General features: G+C 42.0%; 1 long non-coding RNA gene across 1 annotated transcript in view; it reads left to right on the top strand.

Moving 5' to 3' along the window:
* The window catches only part of LOC106738495 (uncharacterized), a 46,770-nt gene extending 26,008 nt beyond the window's left edge, over nucleotides 1-20,762 (top strand). Inside the window, exon 3 of the long non-coding RNA XR_002092936.2 lies at nucleotides 20,582-20,762. This is a non-coding gene — a long non-coding RNA (uncharacterized LOC106738495). The remainder of the gene's footprint in view (nucleotides 1-20,581) is intronic.
* The last annotated feature ends 652 nt before the right edge of the window (nucleotides 20,763-21,414 follow it).

Raw genomic sequence — 21,414 nt, forward strand, 5'->3', positions numbered from 1 at the left:
TTATGTATGCCAACAGATGAGTTAGAGCGTTAGTGTGTGAGATAGGGGAAGGCGGGTTTACTTACAGGCCCCTTCTCTGGTCCCTTGTTTAAAAGCCACCTCCTTCTGTTTAAAAATGTAGATTTCTCTTACTGATTCCCTGTTTAATTCCCTATTTAATTTATGTGTGAATTCCTGTCTCCCATAACATTTATACTGGTTTATAGGAACCATCCTTTTTAAAAACACTTTTTTTCTTAACTATAACTTACCTACCAGCTGGCTTTTCATTTGGACTGGGGATTTTTCATGCTGTGCCCAGCATTAATGGAGATATATGAAGTTTAGGAGGAGACTCCCAAACCATATGGAGTTAATGCTGTTTGAGATAGATATATAAAAATGTCCGAAATACACTGAGGACAGCATATTCTCCTTATGTGTCTGACATAATACTATTAACATTTCACAAATGTATTTAAAGTGTTTTCTAAAAAAACCCTTTGCATGATGCACTTTAAATAGCTATGTTTAAAATCATAATACCCAGAGAGTTTGCAAGAAGAATAATTGGACTTCAGGTGCATGTATCTGACATTGCTTCATACCTTGACACAGTAAATATCGTATGTCAGAGCACATTACTTCCTGTAACTAACAAAGAAACCTAAACAATACAGCTTCTCAGGTCAAAGAACCTAGGGTAAAAATGGGTTTGATCCTCTAACCTTGGCACACATGAGTAAATGCCATTGGATCACTGTGGCTGCTGGAGTAAGTTATTTGCTGCTGGTAGAATTGTACTGTTTTGGGGGTTGATGTTGAAACACTGCCTCTTATCTCCTAGGCTACTGATATGAATCCTTCCTGATCCAATAATAACAGCCTTTAGATGTGAAAGCTGTTCTTTATGGTTCAGGGATCTGTTTCTCTCATGGTCCATATATACATTTGAAGCTGTTTCAAAAGGTCAGAATCTGGTATCTAAATGTTACATGATGTGACCAAGTTGGGGAGCAATACAAATTTGGCAAAACTGCTTCAGTTTTAACCCTGGATGAAGCACTGAGGTTGGAGAGGTTTTGCTAGATGCATATTGTTCTCAGCTTGTCCATGCATAATAATTAAAACATAACAGCTGCTGCCCTTTTGAAATATTCCCCTGTTGAAACAGCTCCAAATGTACTTGTCCATATCTTTTAAGAGGCTCTGGCATGAGCCAGCGGAAACGTGTTGTTATGTTATGAAGTAGCTAATGTTACACAACGATGATCAGTTAGAGCTCAGACACTGAATGAATGGAACCTCTGTCAGATTGTTTGGCCCTGAGTGTTTACTAAACTGCACACAAGTGCAGCCCCCCATGCCAGTAAGAAGTCCCAGTGCTTCTCTCTGCTCATGGAGTTCCTGGCAGGATCCAGGTCTAACAGTTGCTGTCCTCTGATGGATCTTTAGCAGTCTGTGCGAATTTGCACCTGTTCCATTTTTCTAGTGAACAGAAAAATATATCAAAAGACCACATGCACATCTGATACCTTTGCTTGAAGTCTCAGCAGAGTATGGGGTAGGCAAACCATCTGCTCATGTGTAGAGACCAAGACCCAGCCAGATATTTGCATAGTGCTAGATTTTTTTTCTCCTAATTTGTATCCTATGTCTGCTCTTGTTTGTTTCCTGCTGGGCTGCCTGACCCTACTGGCAGTGTGGGAATACATTCCTTCAAATGGCCAACCCATTCCTCTGCTGGCCATCCATTCATCAGTACAGTCCATCTGCTTCAGACATGTGCGAAGTAGTGAGTAGAGCCAGAAATGTTTGTCCAGCTGGTGTTTTCACTCCCTATTGTTTCATAAATGGTGAAGGAGAATAATTAGTATTCCAATACACCCATGCACTCCTAGCAAGTTCACTGCATGGGTGAAAGAGCTAAAAAGACTTGATGGAGTAATGCCTGATGAATCAAACATCTAGTGTCATCAGACAATTGATGGCAGGGTTCAAACAGTGACCAACACAGAATACATAGGGACAGAATCTATGGTGGATGGCCATTGCCACTTGCAACCCAATCTGCGATACTCAACTCAAGTGTGGGAGCAATTCTATTACTCTCTCTGGGATCATAACAGACAAGTTTATCACTATCTTCAGTCCTTGTTTTGACAAGTCTTTCACACATGCTTTTCACATTCTGTAGCACAGGAAAGTAAAGAGAAATGATGAGCAATGACTACCAAGGACAGGGCTGCCATCTCGTACTATGGGCTTATCAACAGCATTTCAGAATACTTTCCTAGCTTGCTCTCACTGACTGTTTCTAGATATAGTTACTTAGGATCTAGTTTTACTGTAGGATTTTGTCATGCATTTGTTCTCGGCCTCAGAAATCATGAGTCCTGCAAAACAGAAGTAGGATAACATTTTCAAAAGTACCAAAGTGATTAACCCTCCCAAGATGTATCATCTAAAATGACTTATGGCCAGGTGGACACATTTGATGAGAGTATTTAATTAATAGTTTGTAGAGACAGAAGGACCCTTAGTTCATGTAGTCTGACCTCCTGCAAAACCCAAGCAATTTGGGTTTACTCCAGTTACTCTGTACCAAGCCCCATCACTTTTGTGTTTGGTTAAAACATATACTCTATAAAGTCATTTGATCTTACTTTGAAGATACCAAGAGAAGTGGATTCATTATCTTTTCGTGGTTTATTCTAGTAGTTAAGAAGTCCTCACTGATAAATGCTGTGCCTCATTTCAATATGAGTTTTTTAACTTCTGACTTGGTTCTTGTTATGCCTTTCTCCACGAGATTAAAGACTTTTTTTAGTATCAGGTATTTTCTCCCCAGGAAGGCACTTATACAATGCAATCAAAAAATTTTGACCTTTTTTGATTGAGCTCTTCTTGTCAATGTGGAAGCTCAATGTGGGGGTTGCTTTAATTCATGGCACTTCCTGTGAAGCCCCATGAGTTAGAGCAGGAAACTGCATGTCTGTCAGTGCCCAGAGCATCATTTTTATTGCAGTTGCCCTTTTGAGACTCAAAACAGGAATTAGGACAGAGGTGGACAAAATATAGCCCGCGGGCCAGATCTGGCTTGCCAATTGGTTCTAATCCAGCCTGTAGGCGGTGGCTCCAGCTCTGGCCTCTGATACTATGCGGGATGCTGTGTAGACACACTCTACCCACCCACCTGGCTCTGCACAGTGACAGCAGAGGCTGGAGCTGCCACCTGTGTTGCCTGCCAGCAGAGGTGGGGGCCTGAGTGCAGCTCACCAGGGCCTGCTGGGTGGGTAGGCACCCACCCAGGTGCCTTCTGCCCAGTGCCCCCCCCATGGTGCTTGGGAGATGCAGGCTGCCCCTGCAGGCCTTTGGTGAGCACTTTCAGTCTCCAGCCTTTGCTGGCAGGCAGTTCCCAGGGCCTGCAGGGCCAGTCTGCATCTCCCAGGCATTGTGTGGGATGCTAAGTGGAAGCAGCCCTATCTGCCTAGCACTGTGTAGCAGGCTCTGGGTGAGCTGTGCTCAGGCCCCAGTGGCTCTGGCTCCAACCCTCACATGGTGCTGGGTGGGCAGATCTGGTTCTACCCAGAAGCCACTGGGGCCTGACTGTGATTTGTTCAGACCCTGCCCATGTGGGATAGATCCTGGTAATGGGCCATTGCATTGTCCCTTCCTGCCCTGGGAGCCATGGGGTGGGGGCAGGGGTGTGTGCATGCGTGCACCAGGAGCCCTGATGGTGGGATGGGGCAGTGTAAAGGTCTACAGCCAGGCTCCATCCTCTATCACTTTAGCCACAGACGTGGCTGGCAGGTGCTGGCTCCAGGCTGTGGGCGGGCTGGGGCCTGGGAGCATGTGCATATATATGTGTGTGTGCAGCCCTGAACAGCTCACCGAAACTTGTTATTTGGCCTTCTATGCCAAATAATTACCCACTCCTGGATTAGGGTTTAACTGTTTGAGGAGCTGTACATACAGGTAATGGGAGGTAATGTCCTGAGGAGGACAGTCCTCTCTGCCCTGTTAAAAGCAAAGGAAGAAGTCCAGATGCTTTCTGTGGCTTGGCTGAGCAGTGCCCAGCTCCAGCGCCTCACAGGTCCATGCAGTCATAGCTCTCCTGCTGCTTCAATCAACTTTAATCACTGCATGCCCCAGGGAGGTACATGATCTTAGACTTTGATCAGAGACAAGAGGTGCAGTAAACAAGGCAGGCAGACAAAGTAAATAATGATGTATTATTTACATGAAACCTGGGAACACTGATTGCCTCCAAATATACTGCATTTGGCTTTTTTCATGTCATAGTGATGCATCAATATTGGGTACAGGGCTGTTACCTCCACAGTGAGGGGCAGGGGCGGGGAAAAACCTCAATCCCTGATATATTCATTAAACAATAAGTAACATTAAACAGTATGTTTTAATTAGTTATACATATAAAACTCAAAACACACCAATAATTTACTAAGCAACTTGTTTGGTGTTAATGTGCAGATTTTCCATAAATTCTTGTATCAGCTGAAGGCTGATTGCTTGTCTGTGTCCTTAGACTAACACAGCAACAACCAGAAACCCTGTATCAGATTAGAATTTGGTTAAACCTCTTATACAGTGCTCCAGGGAATTTTTATTATAATTTATTTCTGGTTTATGGCTTATTCTGCAACTGTCTTTTGGATTAGGAAAGGGGGAAAACTCTTACTCCAGCCATCAAATTGATGAAGGCAGAGGCAGGTAAAAGGTAACTTTGTTATTTTATATCCTATATCCCAGAAGAGCCCCAAAATCCTATATCTAATTTATTTTGCATGCAGCTGCAACGAACTCTAATGATGCTTTGGAACGGGCATATCTGAGATTGTAAATCCTATTTGTTAAAGTAAAAAAGATTCAGGCAGTTCTACTGCATAATCAGAGCAATAAACCAGGCCAGGGTGTATAACCCAAAAGGCATCTCATACTTTGGGTGTGGTGGGAGGCAGAATGAGTCTGGCCCAGATTCTGCTTGTAACTCAGATTTCATGGCTGTGGCGTGAGGCATCACAGGCCGCGTCCAGACCTGCAGGCAGTTTGTGGTGCCACAAACCAAACACCTTGAACATTAAATTTCCCCGCACTGCAAAATTTGCAGAACAGGGACAAAATTTGCTACCAGGATTTCCCAGCAGCAAAAAAAAAAATAATGCCAAGGGGGAAAAGAAGTGGCATGGTACACATTACAATAGGGGAACAAATGGAGGCTAGGTCCTCCAGGGAGATGTTCTGGCTGCTGGCGAGAGTGTTTCTACTATTTAATTTATGCCCCAGCTGCTGCAGCATGCTGGGATGAGTGAGGAAAAGGCAGTTTCCCTGAAGCAGGACAATTTGTCCCTCACCAAAGTGCATGAACAGGGCTCTGCACTGTGGCACAAAGTAGTGGCACAAATTTTGCCACTAGTATTTGTGCCGCTGCAAGTGTACAGCCTTTCACATCTGGATGCGGCCATGATGGACAAGCTTTTGGTCTCTTTTGAACAACTGGTTTCCTGAGAGAGCTGGGACCTGATAGTCTGGGAGGCCCCTTCCAGACCTATGCTCCTATATGTTCATTCATAAATTTTGTTAGAAATGCTGAAATCCAAAGGCAGTCCCCAGGGCTGCATTTTTTGCATGAATTGTCTGCATCGTGTATTTCCGGTGACCCCAAATGAGAAACAGAGTTAATTCATTTTACTAGCTGTATTCAAAGCAAAGAGAGGACAAGTTTTTTCAAGCAAACTGGTAACACTAGTCTTGTATAAATCCCCACATTGGGTATATGAGGACAGCTTGCTCCACAATGCAGAATGCAGGTAAAGGAGCTGTGGTTAAGTAACTTGAACAATAGTTCCTCTTGCACCACAGGGTTTAAAGTCAAGCTCTCTTTGCTCTGCTTTAACAATGATTTTGCAAGATGACTCAGTCTGTGTGGTGCTACTAACTGCACCTAATCAGTGCTACAGACTAAAAGGCTGATACTGAGAAGAGGGGCTTTGCCACTATCCATGTTAGACAGCACTCACAGTTGACTAGGAGGCTGCACAGCAGGCAGAAAGGCAAGGTGTCCACAGTCTAAAGACAGACAGCGGCTTTTCAAAGCTTTCACTTGTTCTTTAAGTCCATCACTAAGCTGGGGAATAAATCTAATTGGGAGGAATTCTAAAGCTATCCTGTTTTTCTGACTTGGAGATAATTAATATGACATTGAGCAGGATGGACAATGAGGAACTAAGTTTCAAGCTTCTGTTAGTATTGATGTATTAAAACATAGACAACAGTCACTAAGGACCAAATTTTACTCCACCTGCTAGGCACCAAACTGAACTTGGGGCCTAAGAGGTATTCTACCTCATATTGTTCAAGTCCCTGAAAAAGATAATGCATCTTTGATAACATGCCTTCAAATGAGCTTGGGGAGACTGTCATAAAAAAAACAGTAAAGAAGGACCCAACCACCTTTTGCATTAACTGTTTTTTCAGGAGTTCAAGCAGGGTGGAATAGAATCACACTTAGGTGGCACAGAATCTGGTCTTAAATGTTTAATAACTCATACTATGACTGGCATCTGAAATTATTCCTTAACCACAGTGTCTTGTACTTTTCCCATGAAGCCAAGCATCTGAATTAGAAGAGGAAGGACATCCTAAGGCACTCTATGCAAGATGGACTAATACACACTGTTGGGGGCAAAATGATGTTTTACCTAACATACCTTTTAGGGTGTCTTTACATGTGTTCTGCAGTCAGCGGGGGGAGGGGGGGCTTTAATTAAAGCAGATGCCAGGAGCTGCTGTAATAAAAGCTACCACAATGTCTCATGTAATCAGTGTCCTGCACTTCAAAATGGTGGCAGAGGCACTTTAACTAAAGCTCATTTGATAAGCTTTAGTTAAAGCATCCCCACTGCCATTTTGAAGCACAGGGATGCTGAATACTATGCCTGTGCAAAGCAGCTACTATTTGCTTCGGATTCGGATTCAGCCGACTCAGGCAACAGTATTTTGATTCAGTGACTTGAATCACTGTCCCAAATCAATTTGGCCAAATCTGATTCTGAGATTTGGCCACAGCCAAATTGGCTGAATCTCTGAATTGACCCTATTTCTCGCCCCCTCTCAATGGCTGCCCCACCCGCTTTCCCAGCTCCCGGCTCTTTAAAGAAAAGCCTATGCTCACCGGCTACTGCTGGGCAGGGAAGTGATCCCTGCTGCCCCGCACTGCCCCATGCTGTGTGGGGGGCTCTGCCATGAGCCCCCCAACCCCCGCCCATTCTCCCAGACCTGCCATGGCTGCCCTGCCCACCCCAACCCCAGCCCTTAATAAATAAATAAATAAATAAAAGTCCCACCTCACCAAATCCTGCCGGGCATGGGGGTGATCCCCTATTGCCCCATGCTGGGGGGGGCTCTGCCATGAGCCCCCAGAAGCCCCGAGGCTGCTGCAGCAGCTGATGAATGGGGGCTTTTACTTAAAGGGCCAGGAGCTGGGGTGGGCAGGACAGCCATGGGGGGGCGGGGGGGGCTGGGAGAGCAGGTGGGGTTGAGAGGGGGCTCAGAGGGCAGGGGAAACAGGCAGGAGATAGGGCCTGGCAGGGGTCCCCCCCACGGTCCCCTCCCCTGCCCCTACTTACCATCATGGGTCCAGCTCCCTGCTGCAGCCATTGGGGACCACCCGAATCGCCGATGCTCTCCAAATCTTTTCTGAATCAATTTGGACCTTTCAATTGGTCCCCTGATTCAATTCAGCTTTAGAGATTCAGCCACTGAATCAGGCTGAATTTCCTCCAGATCGAATTAGCACCCAAAGCCTTGCACAGCCCTACCGAATACACACAATGGTGAGGCAGTTGGAGTGTGCTAATTAGCACACTCCAGCATACTTGATGAATTGTGTCTGGTCTAAGGTGTGCTATTTAGCATGTGTCAAAGCAGGCATCGGACATGTGTATAGGTGCCCTTAGTGCCTAAAAGGAAGGAGGAGGAAAGACGGTGAAAAAGTAGATGGGTTGATTTGTGCCTACAGGCACCTAGCTGGATTTAGGTGTCTAAGAACATTCTATTCCACCCTGCTTTGTCCCTGAAAATGTTTGCATGTCTTTGGTAACATGCCATCATTTTATGCTTAAGACTAAGTCATAAAAGCACAAGTTTTTATTATTATTATTATTAGCAATTACATCTATCATTACTGAGAAGGTGATAATGTTAATAACGATAATAATAGTAATATTGCGGAGGAGTAGTTGGGTAACTAAATCAATTTACGGCTGTGTAAACAGTCCAGTCATTTTGTTGTGTTGTTACATTTTTGTGGGGGAAGGTCTTCCATTTTTGTATTAAATTTCTAGTCTTTTAGTTGCTTGTTGAATCTTTTTCCATGAGATATCATGGTGATATATTTCTAAAATCTTATTCAGTTGTTGACAAACAGAGAAGGCCCAATCCTACCCCCATGTGAATTGATGATAACATTCCTACGGTGATGACTTCACTATGCAAAGAAGCAGGTCTAAAAGGGAAATAACTTTTTTGGGGCATAACTTTATGATATATAACATTTGTGTGGGTTGGTCTAAGAAATATTTAATAGCACAGTGAGCCAGATGTCCTGTGTTTAAAAGTCAGAGCTAACATATGGTAGGTTTTAAATGAACCCTGGCCTAACCTGGTCTCCTGCTTGCTGAGCTAGCAAGGGCAAATTTAAGCTCCTAAGGAAAAAGCTTGCCTAGTGTTGTTCTAGAGCTCTGAAGAAGGCATGAAGAGGGTGATTGAACAAACAGAAATTAGAATCCCATATAAACAAATCATTAGACACATGTTTATACTATATTTTTTTTTCCCAATAAGTGTGTGTTTCTCAGATCTGAAGTCTTCATTGCCAGAAACATACTGCATTATTACTATCAAGTGATTGTTTTCTTATCCTCACTGTTAATTGGCAGCAGCATCAAGTTTTTAAAGGCTTCTACAGTTTGTTTATTAGTTTCTATACAGTTTGTTGAAGCAGGATTAAAGATAATTAATATACTGCGATAATGAGATAATACAAACGGTGTTAGATAATGTTTAAGGTCTTTTGTCTTTCATTTCTTTTGTCTACTCACCAGTTGTACCACTTAACTTGGACAGGTATAGTTAAAAAGATGCTACCCCCTTAGTGTGTATACATTATATGAGGATAAACCATCTCTAAACTGTGAAGGAAGGGGAAATGGCTGTATCAGGCTAAGGCACCTTTATACTAATATAACTGCAGCCACAGTAGGAGATTTTACTGATAATGCCATATTGTTTAGAAAAAAAAATCTTTTCCCAAAAGTTAGTGATACACAAATCTACATAGGTGCCAGGGCTTTATTACACTTGTGCCCAATCCATATCTCCCTGTTTGATCCAAAAACAACACTGTTGCTTAAGTTTTTTTTACATTGATTCCAATTTTCTTTTTCTTGGTCCCAGTCTCTTCAGGTACTTGTACAACACTCACTGGACTAGAATCTGGGCCCAAGTTTGAAAGCTGACTCTATGCAAGCTCAGTACCTGATCCCCAATGGAGATTAAAGTGATTGTATCCCACTGTGTCTATTATGCTGGAGAGGTTTTAGACTGTGGAAACCTGTGGTGTTCTAGCTAAAGGCCTGCATAGGAAGAATAAAGAAAATGATTATCAGAGTTAAAGAGTATATACCTTAAAATGTTGGAAGGGTCACAAGTAAGTAAAGGTCTATGGATATGTATCTTTAAACAACACATCATGGGATGTAGATTTACCCTGGGGTGACTTAATCACTTCTGCATATACGTTTTAGGTACTCATCATAGCCGCATCTGAGTAAATGTTAAACAAGTTAGCAATACACCAACTATCCATCTTTTATCAGTCGAAGCTGAAAAAGGTCCATACGGCAGACATCCAGCAGTGAGAGAAGGCCTACATAAATGTATATGCATTGTCATGTACACAAACAGTTTTGAGCTCAATCAAGTCTTTAGTTCCATTGTAATCTCTACACTAAGATAACCCTTCTTGAGAACTGTAGAATCCACTACCTTAGTAATAAACAGTCACAATATGCCTTCCTATCTTTGCTGTGGAAAGGGCAGAATGTATGTGTCTCAGAGATAGCAAAGGTCTTAAATATGAGGATCAAGACCTTGAATGTGACTTGATATAAAATGTGTGCAAGTACATTAGTGAATATAGGATTAGAATATATGAATATCTATTGATTCAGGAATACTCCATAGAGCAGGGCCATTTGCAACCAGTAGAAGGTATTTATAACTTGCTGCTTCTCTAGGATGAATAATTCTTCCCCAATTATTTGGTCTGCCCAGAAGTTTAGCAAATTTTCAAGCAATATCTCCACATCATGGAAAATGAATCCACGGGGAAAAACCTGGGTCTGTTAACACTAATATAACTTCAGAATACATCTACCTTGACGTTAACAGTGAACAGAAATTAACATGGTTTAAAAATGCATTATAATTTATTTACTACACATACTATACTGTCCAACCCTACTGCCACTGCCACTAGTGCCAATGTAAGCCTCCCTCTACATTTGCAGATCAAGGTGTGATTGGATCTAATGCATGATCCACACAATTGCACCTCCTTCAATTCTACACGTGCATGTCTGGAGGCGCAATTGTGAGATTGCCCATTAGATCCAATGACACCTTATTGGTAGTGCAAGGGGAGCCTGCTCCAGGGCTCCCCCTGCACTGGCAAAAAGCAAGCTTCCACAGCTGAAAGCCCCCTTTGCTGAGGGGGCTCACAGCCATGGGGGCCATGTGCAGCTAGAGCCGAGAGACCCCCACGATTGACAGGGCTCCTGGTCCCTGCTGCATGTGAGGTTCAGCTAAGACTGGGAGACCTGGCAGCTATGGTACTTTCAGTCCTAACTGTGTGAGGTGCAGCTGGGGCCAAAAGCCTTATGTGGACTGGGGTTTTCATGGACCCCCAATCCTTGGGGATCATGGCAGCCAGTCCCCATGATTCAGGGTTTTCACACTGAGCAAGGTACACCCTTGTGGCTGAGAAGCCCGTCAGCTGATGGGGCTCCCAGCTGCAGGGGGAGACCCTGTTACACATGCAAATTAAAGCTTGATAACCAGCAATAAAGTTTGTACACATTTTTTAGGTCTAACTTTGTAGCTGGTTGGAGCTTTTTACCAAGTGATAGCTACTTTGCACTTGTAGCTGGTCTCTATATGACTGCACAGTTAATTGTGCAATACCTGTAATGTGTAAAGGGGAGCTAATATTTGTAACCTCTGTGTATAGACTAGAAGTTCTTGATTCTTATGTGTGTGCCAGACCAAGGCTAAAGGGAACCAGATCCCTTTAGCCTCCATGCACTCCATCCCCAATCCTCCATGTACTCAATATCATTTTCAGACAAGTCCATAACTATCCCAAAGCACCTGTATCTCACAGGTAAATTGTCTTATTACTCATGGGGTTTTTTTGGAAACACAAAGGTAGAAACTGAATGAACCTCAATTGCCTGTTCTGCCTTTCACTTAGCCTTTGAATAGGAGCAGTAGGGACAGGAAAAGCTATTTAACACAGAGTTTAATAATTTTTAAAAACAGATTATATGAAATGATTGCTTACCAGAGTAGGACACTGGAATCAATGTGCCACAAAGCCCATTTGAGTGCTACACTCCTAAATGAGCATGTTTTGAGGTGTCAAACACTCTACCCTGCTTATACATGTACTTGTTTTGTAACAGTTGTCATAAATGATGCTAGTCTAAAAGGGAGTTCCACTTATGCTAACTCAACCCTGACAAGCTTCTAATTAGGCTGTTGTATAGCTCAGCCAGCAGTTTGTGAGCTGAGAACAAAGGTAGGGGAAAGTAGAGACAGATCTTTTCTGCCATTGCTAGGTCTAATATAATACCATATGAATGAGGTCATTAAGGAGCAAATACTGTTCCCCACTGAAATCAAAGGCAAAGTTTTCAATCATTGCAGTAAGAGCAGGAACAATAACTTAACGAGTTTCTTTGCCACTTGGATTTCCTTTGGTTTTATTGACAGCTTTGCTAATTTTTCAGTTTGGAAATTTTAAGATTGTACTGGAAATTTAGACCATGATAAATGAACCGTTTAAGCTCAGAGGATAATTTAAGAAGACTTTTATCTAAGTGAAAGCATAGTCCATTGGTTAAGGCACTGGCCTGGGAGTCCCAGGAGGCTTAAGCGACATAAAAAAAAATTGACATTATTATAGAAAGAATGTACATCCACATAAACAGGTTTTGAAGCAATCCATCTTTTAGGAACAAATTTTAAATTCACCAAACTTAATTTTTCTTAAAGAACCAGCAGGTATATATGCACAATTGGTTTTTCTGATCTGGGCCAAAAACTTCACATCTCAGTGGTCCAAACACGGGCCTGAGAGCAGAAAACAGGATTCAAGTCTGCAATTAACTTTGAACAAGCTAACCTCCTGCTCCCCCACAGTGTGGGTGCGCGCACGCATGTGTGTATCTTTGTATATGATATTTGCAATAAAACACTGAAATAGAAGTTTCAAAGTGGCCCATTTTTTGCATGAACAATTTTGAAAATTTTATACAAAAAATGTAGTTGCGGGGGGGAGGCTATTTTGAACCCCAAAATTGTTAAAAAGAAATTAAAGTAGCTCACATTGTGATATATAATTGATGTCTGCAATATGCATTAGATTCTTCAGACAGGAGTGGCATTCTATTTTTTTTCTGAACGCCTGCAACCAAATGTGGTCATCCACATGGCTGCCATATGGACAGACTGGCAAACTGTTCTTGCATACATAGCTCTACACACATGAAGAACTACATATGTGTGCATAAATAGAATGCCAACCTGTGTCTTATTGGCATTTTTGGGACTTAGATGTTTAAATCTAGTCCGGAAGAATATAGCATGCCACCTAAAGAATTTCAACTGCTCGTATCCTACATCATTGCATTCATGTGTGACAAGTAGGATTTTCACCATGCCATGGCTTCAGGGTTGTATTGGGAATCCTTTTGGCCTATTCTCTTGCCCAGTATATTAGTTTTCCTCCACATTAGTCTTCTAGTTTCATAAATTGTTTCTTTTGAAGCACACTTGAAGCTTCAGTCAGTTGCAAACAACAGCTAAATCAGTGATGTTTTATTTTGGTGGGTAACGGGAGTTTCAGAAACTACTCCAATGCAGGTAAATACAGAGTTTACATTCTGTTCACTTTGATCTGCTGACTACTGAATATTTAGCCCCCCCAAATTACAGTAATTCCAATTTGTAATAGCCACTTGTGAGATTTCAAAGTAAGAGGAACTTAAATTTCTTAAATGAGCAAGTATGTTGAATAAAAACTTGCAGTAGAAGTATTAATGAGACATTTGAAAGGTCAGGACTTACTCTAAAATCCTAATAGTGAATGTTCAGAGCACAGCACTGCAATTGTGGCTCAAGCTGAGGTGACACAACATTGCCATCACTGCACTGAGCAGAACTCAGCAAGCGATGGATGATCAGTTCAAAGACTAAGAAGGCAGCTATACCCTCCTTTGGCACAGTAAACAGGAAGAAGAACATTGATTTCACAGAGTTGGCTTTGCCATTAAGAATGAACTCATAAACCAACTCAACAAGTTCCCTACTGGAATTAATGAGTGCTTCATGATCTCTATCTCAAATTGGCAGGGAGCCAACAGCCACTGTTATCAATGCATATGCCCCAATTCTTGATGCTGCCAATGAGATCAAGAGGAATTCTATGTCAACTTTAACTAAGTCTGCTTGGTGATTCTATGCCAACCTTTACCAAATCAGCATGGCGATCTCAACACTAGAGTTGGAAGAGACTTAAACCTCTGGAACAGAAATGTCAGCAAGAAAGCAGTGGGAAAGATTAACTCCAGTGGCATCCTCCTCTTGACCAAATGCACAGAACTTGGACTTACCACAACCAGCATCCTGTTCTGCCAGAAAAACAGGTACAAGACATCATGACAACACCCATGATCTAAACATTGGCACCTGATTGGCTATATCATTGCTTATGCCTGGGATTGTAACAATGTCGATATCACTCAAGCTATGCTAGGAGCTGACAGTTGCTGGATCAGTCATTGACTCATCCACTCACTTATCTCACACAAACTGTCTCCCAAATGATGGCTGTAGCAGAAGCAATGCCAATGGAAGATCATCATCAAAGGATTCAAGGACCTAATCAAGCGAGACCTCTTCCACAAGTGCTTCAATGAAAAACTGTCGAATTTCAATTGACAACAATGGGAGAATGTCAGCAGTGCTTGGGGTGCCTTCAAGTCCATTGTCATTAGTGCCTCCAAAAAGACATTTGGATTCTCTACCAGGAAACACTAAGACTGGTTTGCTGAGAATACTAGGAGATCCAAGATTTGATCGACCACAAGCACAAAGCCTTTTGTGCGTAGTAGAATGACACCAACTCCAAGCAAAAGATATTGAATCACCAACAAGCCAAGGCAGAAGTCCAAAGGTGGACCTGCAATATGAAAAACAGTGGTGGGAAGATGAGGCAAAGGAGATTCAACATCTCACTGAAATTCATGATATGCACAGTTTCTTTAGTGCCACCAAAGCCACCTACAGTCTGAGTACTCTGGGTCCAATGCCTTTGAGACCTAAGGATGGAGGAGACCTGATCAAAAAAAGGGGAGCCATTAATGCCCATTGGATGGAGCATTTTGAAGGCCACCTTTAATCAAGACTGTTGTTGATGAGAGCATTCTCAATTCCTTCCTGCACCACCCAGTCAGAAATAATCTCATCAGCCTCATCCATCATCAACTTTGTTTATAATCCCTCCAACCCTTGGCAAAGGTGAAGAAAGCCATCAAACAGATGAAGAATGACAAGGCATCTAGACCAGATAGAATCCCTGCTGAAATCTTCAAGCAGGGGGGAGAGGAGTTCACATCACAGCTCCATGCCCTCATTTTAAGGATCTGGAATGAAGAGGAAATGCCAGGTGACCTCAGGGACACCATGATCATGGCAATCTTCAAGGAAGGAGACAAGTTCAACTGTGGAAATTACAGTGGAACGCCTTGCTGTCCACCACAGGAAAAATCATTGCGTGAATCCTCCTGAACCATCTCTTTCCACTTGCTGAAGAGCTCTTCCTGGAATCTCAGTGTGGATTTAGAGCATTAAGAGGCACAACTGACATGATCTTCACTGCTCACTAGCTGCAAGAAAAAAAACTGGGAACAATGTAAATGTCTCTATATGGCCACTTTTGACCTCACAAAAGCCTTTGACTGTCAGCTAAGAAGGGCTGTGGATGATCCTTTTGAGGTACAGATGCCCACCGAAATTTGTCACCATTCTTTGCCTGCTCCATGATGGTATATGAGTGGTAGTTCTCAGTATCAGATCTCAGTAACATGGATCCCTTTGAGGTTAAGATGGGAGTTGAACAAGGCTGTGTCATTGCTCCATTGCTTTTCTTGATATTCTTTACTATGATGCTACATCTGACCACTAACAAGATTCCAGTTGGAGTATAGCTAAACTACAGAATGAGCAGTAAAGTGGTGTTCAATTTCAGCCAACTCTGAAGGCCCTAAGGGGTATGCACGGACGGGCAGGGATGGACACCATCCTGTGCTGCTGTGCAGGCACCACCCACCCAGCTGGACGTGAGGTTCAGGGGAAGCTCGCATGCAGTGGCTGCTGCCTCTCCTCATTTGATTGTGTGCTATCCCCCCCCATCCCCCACTCTGTGTCTGGCTGTGCGCCACCGCCTCCCCCACCCCCCGATCTGTGTCCGGCCACCGGAGGTACACTGATCCAAAACTTTTTGAAAACCCTTGCTGTAGTGTATGCTCACCTGGATGCAGATATTCAGGCAACCATTGATGTCTTTACAAGGCATACAGGAGAATGGAACTGACACTTTACATTCAGAAGACTGAAGTCCTCCATCAAGAATCTCCTAACGAACAGTCCTCAGATCCAGTAATTCAGATTTATGGTGAGAGTCTGGAGAACGTTGAATAGTTCCCATACCTCAGAAGCCATCTCTCACAGAAAGCTGACATCCTTGAAGAAATCCTCAAATGTTCAAGTGCAACCTTCAGATGCCTGAGAAAACAGGTATTCAAAGATCACATCAGCTTTGAAACCAAGCTCACAGTTTATCATGCAGTCATGATCCCTACCTTACTGTGCAGAACTGAGACGAAGACAACATATAGGAGTCACCTCAAGTCATTGGAGAAGTACCATAACACTGCCTGTGGAAGATCTTTTGAATCCAGTGGGAAGACAGACATACCAACATTAACATCCTCTCGCAAGCAAACACCACGAGTATCGAGTCAATGTTCATCCATCATCAACTTTTCTGGGCTGGCCACATCATCCAGATATCCAGCACCAGACTCCCAAAGCAAGTCTTATTCTTCCAGCTTGGTCAATGCATACGCTCAAAAAAGGGGCAGAGAAAGCACTTCAAGGATGTCCTGAAGGTCAGCTTGAAAAAATGCAACATCAGCATGAACTCATGGGAGACTATCACTGAGGACTGTCCGAAATGGAAGAAGAGTCTTCTACAAGAATCTTACAATGACAACAGGAGATGGAAAAGTGGGAGCAGCAGAAACAGCATGTCGTGGACTGAATCAAGAATCCAAAGCCTCCTGTTCCACATAGAAATGCATGCCCAAGTTACAATAGAACCTATTGATCCTGACTTGGCCTTGTTAACTATCTTTGGACCTGCAGATAAGGCAATCATAGAAGACAATTGTCCTCGACTGTGCAGGGTTGCCAATGATGATGTACTTGGCTTAGGACCAGAAAAGAAGCATCTTCACAAGATGTTCATAAGAATTATACAGTAATTAATGCCTCTATTCATATTCAGTTTTCAAAATATAATTAACATCATACTTTATCTGAACAATTAAGAACAGAAGAATATGAGAAAGAACCCTAGAAATTTTTTACTGTCATCTTTGGAAGCTGTTCCCATTCTTTAGACAGCTAACATAACTATCAACATGCATACAAACTTTCTTGGACTAGGCTGTTGGTGAAGAGCATGAAAAACAGTTATTCCCAAATTGCTGTGGAAGTACAACTTTGAGCCCTTCATTGCTCAAACATATCACATCAGTTTTCATGGAAATGCTTTGAGCCTTGTGTCCTCACTAAGTATTATTTTCCGCCAAGTTTCAACTTTCTGACCAGAGATCTGGTGCTAGGACTGTTCTTATTAAAGTATTTTATAACAGGGAAGACAAGGTTCCTTGGGTAGACATGATATCTTTTACAACTGAATAGTTTGAAAAATTGTTTTTTGCAAGTTTTTGGGCACAAACACCTTCTTAGGCATATAGGGAGTCTATCTCTATATGCCTGAAGAAGGGTGTTTGTGCCCAAAAGCTTGCAAAAAACAATTTTTCACCCATTTATTTGGTCTAATGAAAGAAATCACTTCTACCCAAAGAATCTTGTCTGCCTGTGTCCTTAAACCAACATGGCTACAACCAACAACCTTATAACACGGAATGTATTTTTTCCATTTGGCTCTTATTGAAAAAATATGTATAATATACATATATAGTCATTTTTTTCCTTGCTCAGACCTTACGGCAGCAAGTCAAATTTGGGCACAGCTAGACAATTTAATCCAGAAGTGCTGAGTAAGTGAAATGCTTGTTCAACATTAGGCCTGGTCCACACTTAAAAATTACATCTGTAACTGATGGAATGATACTGGTAAAAGCTCACAGTAGACCCAGTTATAACAGCAAATATTTCCTTTTCCCTGTATAATGGTATAGTTATACAGGAGTGGATACAGGGGAGCATGGTAGTGTGGTCGCCCCCATCTCTACCTCTTAGCTGTGTGGCATATGTGTCATGAACTCCCAGCACATGCTCAGCTCTGGCAGGTGATACCCCTACATGCTAGTGAGCTGAAAGCTCACTGTGCTTGTGTCACACAGCTGAAGGAAATGGTGTTGCGCAGCTTCCCTCCTGGATCTTCTTATGTAGTTACACCAGAAAGATCTTTCCAGTGTAGACAACTCCTTAGGGAGCTGAACCACTAGAGTTAGTTGGACCATTAGATTATGCTATTTTTGTTGGTATGTATTTTAAGAGAGCTTGGTAGGTACTATTATTGTAACAGCAGTGTGGCACAGAAAAGTGCTGATCAGAGACAGAACTCTGTTTCTTACTTCCAGTTATCAACATGTCAGGTTTACAAAAGGTAAATATGACTGTCACCTGACTAAGAACTGAGAATCCCAGAGTTGCTGTTACAATGACCGACAAACAGTGCCGTCCTCCCACCATCACCCATGATATCAGGATGCAAGTTCTAAAGGCACTCTTTTAAGGTGGCTTAACTGTCAGGTTGTTGGCAACTGGCTTGTGGTTGAGAGGGTGTGAAAAGAAAAGTTTTTGGTTTTTGACAGAACTTTGGGTGCCTTATGTGCAAGGTTTTACAAATTCTTCTGAGATAAAATAAAATGAGGGGAACTTATTCCCAAGTTTCAGGCCAGCTGAGCAAACTTTGCTCTGTCCATGCAAGGTTTCAGACAGCAGTGCAGAAACTGCATGGGTTGTAACAGGTAAAATTGCTTTCCCATTGCAAGATTCTACATCCAGTGTGGAGGGTCTATTTGTGTTACTAAATATGATTAGTTTTGATGAATGACCAAAGAAGCCTTATGAGTTTTCATGATTTTCTATATATAGTCTTCCCTTTATATTTTTATGTGTCTGTTGCATTAATAACGCTTTTGAATATCAGCATAATTATTAGTTCCTCTTAAGCTTTTAAGAATGGTTGCCAGCCTGTTTATACTTTATGGGTGCAGGTTACTTCCCAGTATCTCTCTTCAAATCCAACTGACCAAGTTTGTTGGGACCATAGCCATGACTATAGCTTCTTCTTCCTCTTCTCCCACATTTCCCAAATTAGGATCCTGACTGCTCCAGAATACAGGGGATGTAATTATTTCTAGCATATTTGAAAACTATGCAAAGGGACAGGAATGCTTCTCCCAGCATCTCCACCCATTACACAACCATGTAAGGGACAGACAGTACTGCCCCAGAGGGCAAAACAGGAACCAACCCTTTGCCCTGAATCACTTGTGTAAACAATGTATGGGTTGGTGGCAATATATACACAACTAAAATGTATGTTGTTTGTTTTGGCTAGGAGCTGGCCATAAAACTGGCTCTTCCAGTCTGTGTCATTCCCATCAGACCTATATTCTTAACTCTATGGAGAACTGGAGGCCCAGCATCAAACTGGAGTGCAGGGAAGAGGGGTGCTGTTGAAGTTTTTCTGAGACGCTTTGTTTTTTATTTCTAACATATTTACAGAACTTTACTTTGGGGGAAAAAACACATCATATGGTTTACGATTGATGCTGTTTAGCTACGTTTTCGAATTGTGTCTATTTTTATCCATATTTCTCTCATATTTCATATTTTGTAGTAACTCCCTTCTGCTTGTTGCATAAGATAGAGCTACAATTTATTAACAGCCACAGCAGGGCTCAGTTCAGTAGTGTAGAATCAGCCTTTCAGGTTCTGGGTTTGGCAGACATAATTTAATGGTTCCAGAGCATGCATCATAATGTCAGACCGAAAAGAGCTCTGTGCTCCAAAAGACCATCTGGGGAAAGAGTATGAATCTTTGTTAGAGGCTGGACTGACAGAATGTTGATAACATCTCCTGGTGCTTTTCTCTTTACCCATTGCATACTGTCGTAAATGATAATGGGTGAGATTATATAATGTGTTTCTAGGTTAGCCTTAAATAAACAAATGCCCCAACACCTTGATAGATCTTAAATAGTCCAACTACTCTTGAGAAAAGAATTCTTTTAATAGCTAAGCTGTTCCTTCTTTCAAACCTTTAATTCTTCAAGTTGTTAGGTGTAGTTAGCTGTGAGTGGGAGGTTTATCAGGTCCAAAATGGAATTTTTCCTGATATTTAACAATCAGAACACCTTCAGGATATAATTTCTTCCAGTGACAAACATGATGTTCTTCCAACTCCCAATGAGCAAGCAACTAATTTGTTGCATTTTTCTTGAAGTCACCTCTTGTCACATGCTTTCCCCTGTATGATACCTTAAAGGTCTTTGTCTCTTTTACTGTCCAATTGCTCCAGATTTCACTTGGCATATTATTTGTCCTTAGAACTGTTAATTCTTTCCCTCTGCCTGTCTTGTCAATGCCATTCTTTTACACTTTTACTTTTATATACTATTTTTACCCTCTCTTAGAAGGTCTATTTTAATTCCATCCTTTTCACTTGTCTCTCTTCACTTTGGCATTTTATTTCTGCTGCAGTATTTATTGCTATATAGCACATATAACCCTTGAAATTGAACTGCTTATCTGTGACAGATTCCACTTCTCTTGTATCCTATCTTCACCATCTTATCCCAAAGATTTGGTCCATAAATTCCTTTCTCTCAAAACTTGTTATGCCGCTATTTAGTGCTCTTCCCTGTTTTTAATGGTACTTTACCGCTTATTAAAAATATTTTATCCTTGATAGAGAAAGCATGAAATAATGTGGCTTTGAGAGACTCCAGTCTTGGTGAGTTTGCAGACCTGAGACCATGTGATAAAAGAGAAAGAAGTGATATTGAACTTCTGCAGCAAGTCTACAACTCTGGGTTTGACATCTATCAGTCCGTCATCCCAGGATATATGAATTGTTATATTGAGAGAGACAATTGAAGGTAAGTTTCCTACATATCACTTATTTTGTGTGAAGGTTAATAAAAGGGCAAGGAGGTTACTATTTCTATCTTCCAAAACTGCAGTTGTGACATTTTTGTTACACCTTGTTTAGTTCCAGACCTATTGGAATTTTTTGACAAAATGCTTTTTTTTGGAAAATGCAGATTCACTGGATCTGAAACTTTTTGCAGAAATGTATTGGTACTGTACTGTTGACACTTTTTCATTGGGGCAGTTTCTCAGTCTGGATTTTTCTATTAGAGTAAAAGACCTATCTAAGACAGAAAAAAACAAAATTAAAGTTTCTGCTCTTTGTGATTCAGATTTGCAGTGTTTGTTGCCAACTCTTATGATTTTTGGCATTGTTCTTAAAGTCTACACTTTGGGAATGTTTTGTGTCTTGTGGTAGACCCATATCTGCCACAAGGCTGGGCACTAGCTCTCGCCTGGCCTTGTTCCAAACCTCTGGTCCCCAGTGATGCAGGGTCTCAGGGTGGGGGAGGGAAGGTGTGGGGATGTGGTAGGGGAGCACTAAACAAGCTCAAAAAGCCCATGGGATACCGGCAGAATTGCCAGAAATTTGACCAATTTACAGAAGTTATTTAAAGCTGCTAAACTTTAGCAACTAAAGGTTGCTAAACTGCT

The sequence above is a fragment of the Alligator mississippiensis genome, chromosome 3, assembly GCF_030867095.1.
Source record: "Alligator mississippiensis isolate rAllMis1 chromosome 3, rAllMis1, whole genome shotgun sequence".
Classification (NCBI taxonomy): domain Eukaryota; kingdom Metazoa; phylum Chordata; order Crocodylia; family Alligatoridae; genus Alligator; species Alligator mississippiensis.